Genomic DNA, 9,193 nt, shown 5'->3' with positions numbered 1-9,193 from the left:
CCCCCACAAAAACATCAAAAATACATCTACATGTGGAATAGCTCTCACAGAAAACTAACTGGAAACTGGCAGAAGAACTCCTATACAACCAAAGCTGTAAGAAAAATCTCCACGTAACTGGGTAGGATGGAAAAAAGGTACTGGTTTGGGACCTGCACTCCTGGGAGGGATCAGAAAGGAAGAGAAGGTCTACATGGGTGGACCCTCACCCTGGAGAGCAAGCAGGTCGAGCCACAATCTGGGCATCCCACGCCTGGGGTCCTGCATGGAGGAGACACACCCCCTTGGCTGCTGAGAGGACCACTGGGATAGACAGAAGGGCTGGAGAAGCCTAGACTCTACGTGAGAGGAGTGTGCACATGCTGGCTTTCCAACAATCAGGGCAGAAAGAGCCTTGCGTTGGTGGCTGCCACCTGGCCACACTCCCCGATCTGATGGGGCGAACACCCCAGCCCTGCTCACTCTACACCACAGCTTGATGATCTGGGCCAACCAGGCCCTGGGAAATGGCTGGATCTAGCTACGCATAGACAGCCTGGGGGGCCTAGGGTGCGGTCCCGGTGGCGAGGCGACAGCTATTGTCAGCAAGCTCAGGAGCAAGCAGAGTTAGTGTCTCAGCCAGAGCCCCCTGGCTCCACCCACTCCACACTGCAGTTTAGCACTGGATCTGGAACAGACAGGTCCTGGGAGAAGACTGCCACAGAGGCAGCCCAGATCTCAGGCGGAAGCAGAGCCACCTCAGTTCCTGCAGCCACAACGCCCCGACCCTGCAGCCCCAGCCTACTCAACACCACAGCCTTGCACTAGATCTGGGACGAACAAAACAGGGGACGGGATGTGACCTTGGGCTGCTTCTGAGCAGAGCTGCAGATGCCTACACAGGCGGCACATAGGTCTACTGTGAGCACATGGGCCTCACTTGCTTCAGCAATTACCTTGTTTGGGCCAGGGCATGCGCTCAAGGACAACAGAGCCTGATTGAACCTGACCCTCAGGTTTTCTACTCCAACAACTGGGGAGTAGACCCTGCCCCGACAGGGCAGCAACAGCTACAGAGCAGAGAAGAAGTCCTGCCGCACACCCTGCACAGTCTTTAATTCCCCCCACACCAACCACACCCCCTATCAAGGGGATAACAGCCAGCACACCCTGAAGAAAGACGTGGTTGGCGTCCATATCAAAACCAGCCCACCCACCAAAGACATTAGACACACACAGTCTATGCAGGAATGCTCCTACATAAAAACACCCATTCAAGACCACAGTAGGTAACTGTTCCTCCTAAATTCTTAGAGACAGAGAACACTAAGTAAAATGAAAAGGCAAAGGAACTACTCCCAATTAAAAGAGCAAGAGAAATCCCCTGAAAGAACAAATAATGAAACAGAGCTCACCAGTCTATCAGACCCAAGTTAAAAAAGGTGGTAATAAAAATGCTAACAGAATTTTAAAAGATTATCGATAGAAACACAGATCACTGTAACAAGGAACTAGAAACTACAAAAATGAACCAATAAAAAATAGGTAATTCAATTGCTGAGATACAAAGCAATCTAGAAGCAATGAATAGCAGACTAAATGACATAGAACAAATAAGTGATCTGGAAGATAGAAAAATGGAAATCACCCAATCAGAACAGCAGACAGAAAGACAAATGAAAAAATAATGAAAGCAACATACAAGATCTATGGGATAATATAAAACATGCCAACATACACATAATAAGGGTTCCAGAATGAGAAGAGAGAGAAAAGGGGATTGAAAATGTATTTGAAGAAATTATGGCTGAAAACTTCCCAAACCTAAAGAAGGAAACAGATATCCAGGTACAGGAAGCACAGAGGATCCCAAACAAAATGAACCCAAATAGACCCACACTAAAACATAGCATAATTAAAATGCAAAAGTTAAAGAGAGAATTCTAAAAGCAGCAAGAGAGGGAATTCCCTGGTGGTCCAGTGGTTAGGACTTGGCACCTTCACTGCTGTGGCCTGGGTTCAATCCCTGGTCTGGGAACTAAGATCCCACAAGCCGTGCAGCATGGCAAATAAATAAATAAATAAATAAAAGCAGCAAGAGGAAAACAAAGAGACAGTTACAAGGGAACCCCTATAAGGCTATCAGTTGATTTCTCTGCAGAAACTTTGTAGGCCAGAAGGGAGTGACACGATATATTCAAAGTCCTGAATGGGAAAAACCTGCAACTTAGGATACTCTACCCAGCAAGATTATCATTTAGAATAGGAGAGAAAATGAATTTCTCAGACAAGCAAAAACTAAAAGAACTCAACAATACTAAAGCTACCCTAAAAGAAACAGTGAAGGGTCTTCTCTAAATAGAAAAGAAGCAAGAATCTATAGGAAAGGGAAAATCACAATAAGAAAGGCAAATATATAGTAAGAATTGAAGATCACTTAAATAAGACAGTACATAGATTTAAAAACAATTAAAAATTTGTAAAAGTGTTTATAACTACAATAAACAGGAAAAGGATAAGCATGAAGTTGTAAAATAGGACGTCAAAATCACAAAACGTGGGGGAGAAGAGTATAAAAATGTAGATCTTTTAGAATGTGTTTGAATTTGAATGACTATCAGTTTAAAGCAAGTAGATACAGTTATGGGTCAATATACTTGAACTCCATGGTAACCACAGATCAGAAACATACAAGAGATTCACAAAAACCAAAAAGAAAGGAACTCAAGCATACTACAAAAGAATATCATCAAACCACAAAAGGAAAAACAAAAAGAAGAAGAAGAAATGAACAAAGAAGAACTACAAAAACAACTGGAAAACAAAGATTAAAATGGCAATAAGTACATACCTATCAATAAGTATTTTAAATGTCAATGGACTAAATGCTCAGATCAAAAGACACCGAGTGGCAGACTGGATGAAAAAACAAGAATCTGCAATATGCTGCCTACAAGAGACTCAATTCAGGGTGAAAGACACACACAGACTGAAAGTGAGGGGATGGAAAAACACATTTCATGGAAATAGAAATGACAAAAAAGCGAGGGTAACGATACTCATATCAGACAAAGTAGACTTAAAACAAAGGCCATAAAGAAAGACAAAGAAGGGCATTATGTAATGATAAAGGAATCAATACAAGAAGATGATATTACACACGTCAACATATATGTACCCCATATAGGAGCACCTAAATATACACAGCAAACACTAAGAGACATAAAGGGAGAAACTGATAATAACACAATAATCGTAGGAGATTTTAACACTGCACTGACATCAATGGACAGATCATCCAGACAGAAAATCAATAAGGCAACTGAGGTCCTAAATGACTGGTTGGACTTAATTGATATCTACAGGACACTACAACCAAAAAAAAAACCCCCAAAATACACATTCTTTTCAAGCATGCATGGAACATTCTCTAGGATAGATCATGTGCTAGGTCACAAAACAAATCTCAACAAATTTAAGAGAATAGAAAATTTCAAGCATCTTTTCTGACCACAACGGTATGAAACTAGAAATCAAACACAGGAAGAAAAACGGGAAAAGAACAAACACATGGAGACTAAACAACATGCTACTAAAAAACTAATGGGACAATGATGAAATGAAAGAAGAAATCAGAAAATACTTCAACACAAACAAAAATGAAAACATAACGTTACAAAAGCTATGGGCTGTAGCAAAAGCATTTCTAAGTGGGAAGTTCATAGTGCCAGAGACCTTCTTTAAGAAACAAGAAAAATCTCAAATAAACAACCTAACCTACCACCTAAAAGAATTAGAAAAAGAAAAACAAACAAAACCCAAAGTCAGCAGAAGGAAGGAAATAATAAAGATCAGAGAGGAAATAAATAAAATAGAGATTAAAAAAATCAATAAAACCAAGAGCTGTTTTTTTGAAAAGATAAGCAAAATTGACAAACCTCTAGCCAGGCTCACCAAGAAGAAAAGAGAAAGGACCCAAATAAACAAAATAAGAAATGAAAGAGGAGAAATAACAACTGATACCACAGAAATTTTAAAAATTTTAAGGGAATACTATGAACAGTTAGGTATATGCCAACAAATTGGACAACCTAGAAGAAATGGACAAGTTTATAGAAACATACGGCTGGCCAAAATTGACACAAGAAGAAATAGATAATTTGAACAGACTGATCAATAGAAGTGAAATAGAATCTGTAAAAACAAACAAACAAACAAACAACAACAACAAAAACTCCCTGTAAATGAAAGTCCAGGACCAGATGGCTTCACTGGGGAATTCTACCAAACATACAAAGAATAATTTATACCTATCCTTCTCAAACTATTCCAAAAATTGAAGAGGAAGGAAGACTCCCAAATTCATTCTATGAGGCCACAATCACCTTGACACCAAAACCAGACAAAGACACTACAAAAAAAGAGAAAATTACAGGCCAATATCTTTGATGAATATAGATGCAAAAATCCTCAACAAAATATTAGCAAATTGAACCCAACAATACATAAAAAGAACATACACTATGATCAAGTTGGATTCATTCCAGGGTCACAAGAATGGTTCAACATATGCAAATCAATCACTGTGATATGCCACATTAGCAAAAGGAAAGACAAAAACCACATGATCATCTCAACAGACGCAGAAAAAGCATTTGACAAAATTCAACATCCATTCATGATAAAAACTCTCACCAAAGTGGGTACAGAGGGAACATATCTCAAAATAATAAAGGCCATTTATGACAAACCCATAGCCAACATAATACTCAATGATGAAAAGCTGAAAGCTTTCCTGCTAAATTCTGGAACAAGACAAGGATGCCCACTCTCATCACTCCTATTCAACATAGTATTGGAAGCCTTAGCCACAGAAATCAGACAAGAAAAAGAAATAAAAGGTATCCAAATTGGAAGAGAATAGGTAAAACCATCATTATTTGCAAATGACATGATACTCTATATAGAGAACCCTAAAGTCTCCACACAAAAACTATTAAAATAAATTAATTCAGCAAGGTAACAGGATACAAGATCAATATACACAAATCTGCTGCATTTCTTTACACTAATAATGAATATCAGAAAGTAAAAAAAAAAAAATCCTGTTGAAAATCACGTAAATAAAGTACCTAGGAATAAACTTAACCAAGGAGGTGAAAGACCTATATGCTGAAAACTATAAAACATTGATAAAGGAAACTGAAGATGATTCAAAGAAACGGAAAGAGAACCTGTGCTCTTAGAGTGGAAGAATTAATATTGTCAAAATGGCCATACTACCCAAAGCAATCTACAGATTTAATGCAATCCCTATCAAAATACCCAGGACATTTTTCACAGAACTAGAACAAACAATCCTAAAATTTATATGGAATTACAAAAGACCCAGAATTGCTGAAACAATCCTGAGAAAAAAGAACAAAGCTGGAGGCATAACCCTTCCGGACTTCAGACAACACTACACAAAGCTACAGTAATCAAAACAGTATGGTGTTGGCACAAAAACAGACATATAGATCAATGGTACAGAATAGAGAGCCCAGAAATAAACCCATACACCTACAGTCACTTAATCTATGACAAAGGAGGCAAGAATATACAATGGAGAAAAGACAGTCTCTTCAGCAAGTGGTGTTGGGAAAGCTGGACAGCTGCATGTAAATCAATGAAATGAGAACACTCCCTCAAACCATATACAAAAATAAACTCGAAATGGTTTAAAGACCTAAATATAAGACATGACCCCATAAAACTCCTATACTAGAACATAGGCAAAACATTCTCTGACATAAATCATAGCAATATTTTCTTAGATCAGTCTCCCATGGCAAAAGAAATAAAAGCAAAAATAAACAAATGGGACCTAATTAAATTTAAAAGCTTTTGCACAGCAAAGGAAACCATCAACAAAATGAAAAGACAATCTACGGAATGGGAGAAAATATTTGCAAACGATGCAACTGACAAATATATACAAACGGCTCATACAACTCAATATCAAAAAAAAAAAACCCAATTAATAAATGGGCAGAAAACCTAAATACACGTTTCTCCAAAGATGACATACAGATGGCCAACAAGCACATGAAAAGATGCTCAACATCACTAATTATTACAGAAATGCAAATCAAAACCACAATGAGGTATCACCTCACACTTGTCAGGATGGCCATCATCAAAAACTCTACAAATAATATTGATAAATGCTGGAGAGGGTGTGGAGAAAAGGGAACCCTCCTACACTGTTGATGGGAATGTAAATTGGCACAGTCACTGTGGAGAACGGTATGGAGGTTACTTGAAAAACTAAAAATAAAGCTACCATGTGATCCAGCAATCCCATTCTTGGGTATATATCCAGAAAAGATGAAAACTCTAATTCGAAAAGATACATTCAATCCAATGTTCATAGCAGCACTATTTACAACAGCCAAGACGTGGAAACAACCCAAGTGCCCATCAACAGACGACTGGCTTAAGAAAATGTGGTATAAATGTAAAATGGAATATTACTCAGCCATAAAAACGAATGAAATATTGCCATTTGTAGCAACGTGGATGGACCCAGAGAATATTATGCACATTGAAATCAGTCAGACAGAGAAAGACAAATACCATATGGTATCACTTATATGTGGAATCTAAAAAATAATACAGGGCTTCCCTGGTGGCACAGTGGTTAAGATTCCTCCTGCCAATGCAGGGGACATGGGTTCGAGCCCTGGTCCAGGAAGATCCCACATGCTGCGGAGCAACTAAGCCCGTGCGCCACAACTACTGAGCCCACGTGCCACAACTACTGAAGCCCACACGCCTAGAGCCTGTGCTCCGCAACAAGAGAAGCCACTACAATGAGAAGCCCGCGCACCGCAGCAAAGAGTTTCCCCCACTCACCACAACTACAGAAAGCCCACGCGCAGCAACAAAGACCCAACGCAGCCAAAAATAAATAATTTATTTTTTAAAAAAAAGTAATGAAGAAGATAAGGATTTGAGAGAATGTGACAGATATTTCAGATTGGCAAAAAGATACAAAATAAAGGTAATGGGAGTCCTGAAGAAGAAAACCAAAGCAAGGAAACAAAATAAATACTAAACACTATAAGTTAAGAAAATTTGCCTAAATTGCAAAAAAAAAAAAAAAGTGTGTGTTGGGGGGGAGATTATCCCAGGTGGGCCTGACCTAAACAGGTGAGTCCTTAAAAAGGAACTGGGCTCCTGGTACTGAGAAGGATACAACACCTGAGAGACACTTGGTATCAGGGAGATTTTCCATTCCATTGCCAGGACCTGAAAGCAGTCTCTAGGAGCTCAGAGTAACCCCTGGTCAACAGCCAGCAGAAACACAGGTACCTCAGTCCTACAACTGCAAGGAACTGAGTCCTGCCAGCAACCTGAATGAACCTGAAAGGCGACCCTGAGCTTCAGGCAAGATTACAGCTCTGGCCGAAACCTTGATTTTAGCCTTGTGAGAACCTGAGCTGGAATCCAGCCATGCCAGGCCCCGACTTCTAACCTATAGAACTATGAGCTAATAAATGGCTGTTGTTTTAGGCTGCTAAATTTGCGGTGATCTGTCATAGAGCCATAGAAAACTAATACACCTCGGTTCTAACATTGGCCCTGCTTCCAGTTTACTGTGTGACCAAGGGTATGTCACTTACCCTCTCTGAGCTTCAGCTTCCATAGTTAATGACAACAACAACTCATCTCCTGCCTGCAGGATTCACATGAAAATCAAATTACTTAACGTACGTGAAAGTATTTGCAAAGTTATAAAGTGGCTTATAAATGGAAAGTTTATTATTGTCATGTTCAAAATAAACCCCCAACTTTGACCGCAGGAAATGATTTAGAATCAACCAACCTAGGGCTTTGGAGTTAAAGAATCATGGGGCTAAAATCCAGGTTCTTCCACTTATTAGCCCATCTTTTGATGGGATTATTTAACCTCTTTAAGACCTAGTGTCCTGGGTGTACAAATATGAACCTCATAAGACTGTTGTGTGCTTCAAATATCATAGTGCCTGGCACAGAATAAGCGCTCAGTATATAACACTAAAAATCATTTATGTAACAGGCCTGGAGGGCAGCCCATCCAGATCGGGGCAGATCAGAAGGCTCCAGGAGAGAGATTTTCCAATGAAATCGATCGAATACTAGATGTGTCTGAATATCTTCAGAGCCGATTCAGACATCCAGCAAAGTTTACAGTTGCATTACTGATAAATATGTAGAAAACTAAGAAACCCAAAAGCCAGATGACTATTAACTCCAGGGGAAGGATTGTGCAAGAAAAAAAAAAAGTAATAACCACAATTCACTACATGGATCAGCTGTATAAAATATTTACCAAACATTGAGACATTTAATAAGATAAACACTGAATAGTGATCCAATCAAAAGTACACTATACCTCTATTGCGAGCACGCGGGGAGGGTGAGGCACACGTGTGGAAAAGGCAGGAGGAGAAATGAACAAAATTTAAAGAAAAAAGAATGGATTCATGGATGAAGTATTAATGCTCTAATTCGATCATTGTAAGTGAAAGATATTTTAGTCCATTAAAGATTTTAACTTGTAAACAAAGATATAGTGATAGTAATATTTTAAGAAGGCCACAACCACATGATTTGGGGCCAGCTCAGAGTCATCTGACAGGGCAATATTTTCCTGTCAGAGGGAGAGCTGCAGGGTTCCAGAAGTTATAGAAGTTTCTAGCAAGTGAAAATTAAATCCCTATGTATTTTACTTTGGGAACGTAAAGAAAATAGTAAATAAACACGAAGGCATCTGCCTAAATCAAATCCGAGCAGAGACAAAATGACATACGGGTGGCAGTGTTCAGGAGTGAATGTGACATCATTTATTCCCCAAGCTCACCAGATCCAACACTGAACAGGTCCATATCCAGCTGACATGATGGCTGAGGGCCTGTAACAAAATAGGGGCTTATCAGCCCTGGGTTGGTTGATTCTAAACCATTTCCTGTGGCCAAAGTTGGGGGTTTATTTTGAACATGACAATAATAAACTTTCCATTTATAAGCCGCTTAATAACTTTGCAAATGTCTTCACGTACATTAAGTAATTTGGTTTTCACATGAATCCTGCAGGCAGGAGATGAGTTACTGCTGTCAGTAACTGTGGAAGCTGAAGCTCAGAGAGGGTAAGTAACATACCCTTGGTCACACAGTAAACTGGAAGCAGG

This window comes from Eubalaena glacialis, chromosome X (assembly GCF_028564815.1).
Source record: "Eubalaena glacialis isolate mEubGla1 chromosome X, mEubGla1.1.hap2.+ XY, whole genome shotgun sequence".
Classification (NCBI taxonomy): Eukaryota; Metazoa; Chordata; class Mammalia; order Artiodactyla; family Balaenidae; genus Eubalaena; species Eubalaena glacialis.
This window is presented reverse-complemented; position numbering follows the sequence as displayed.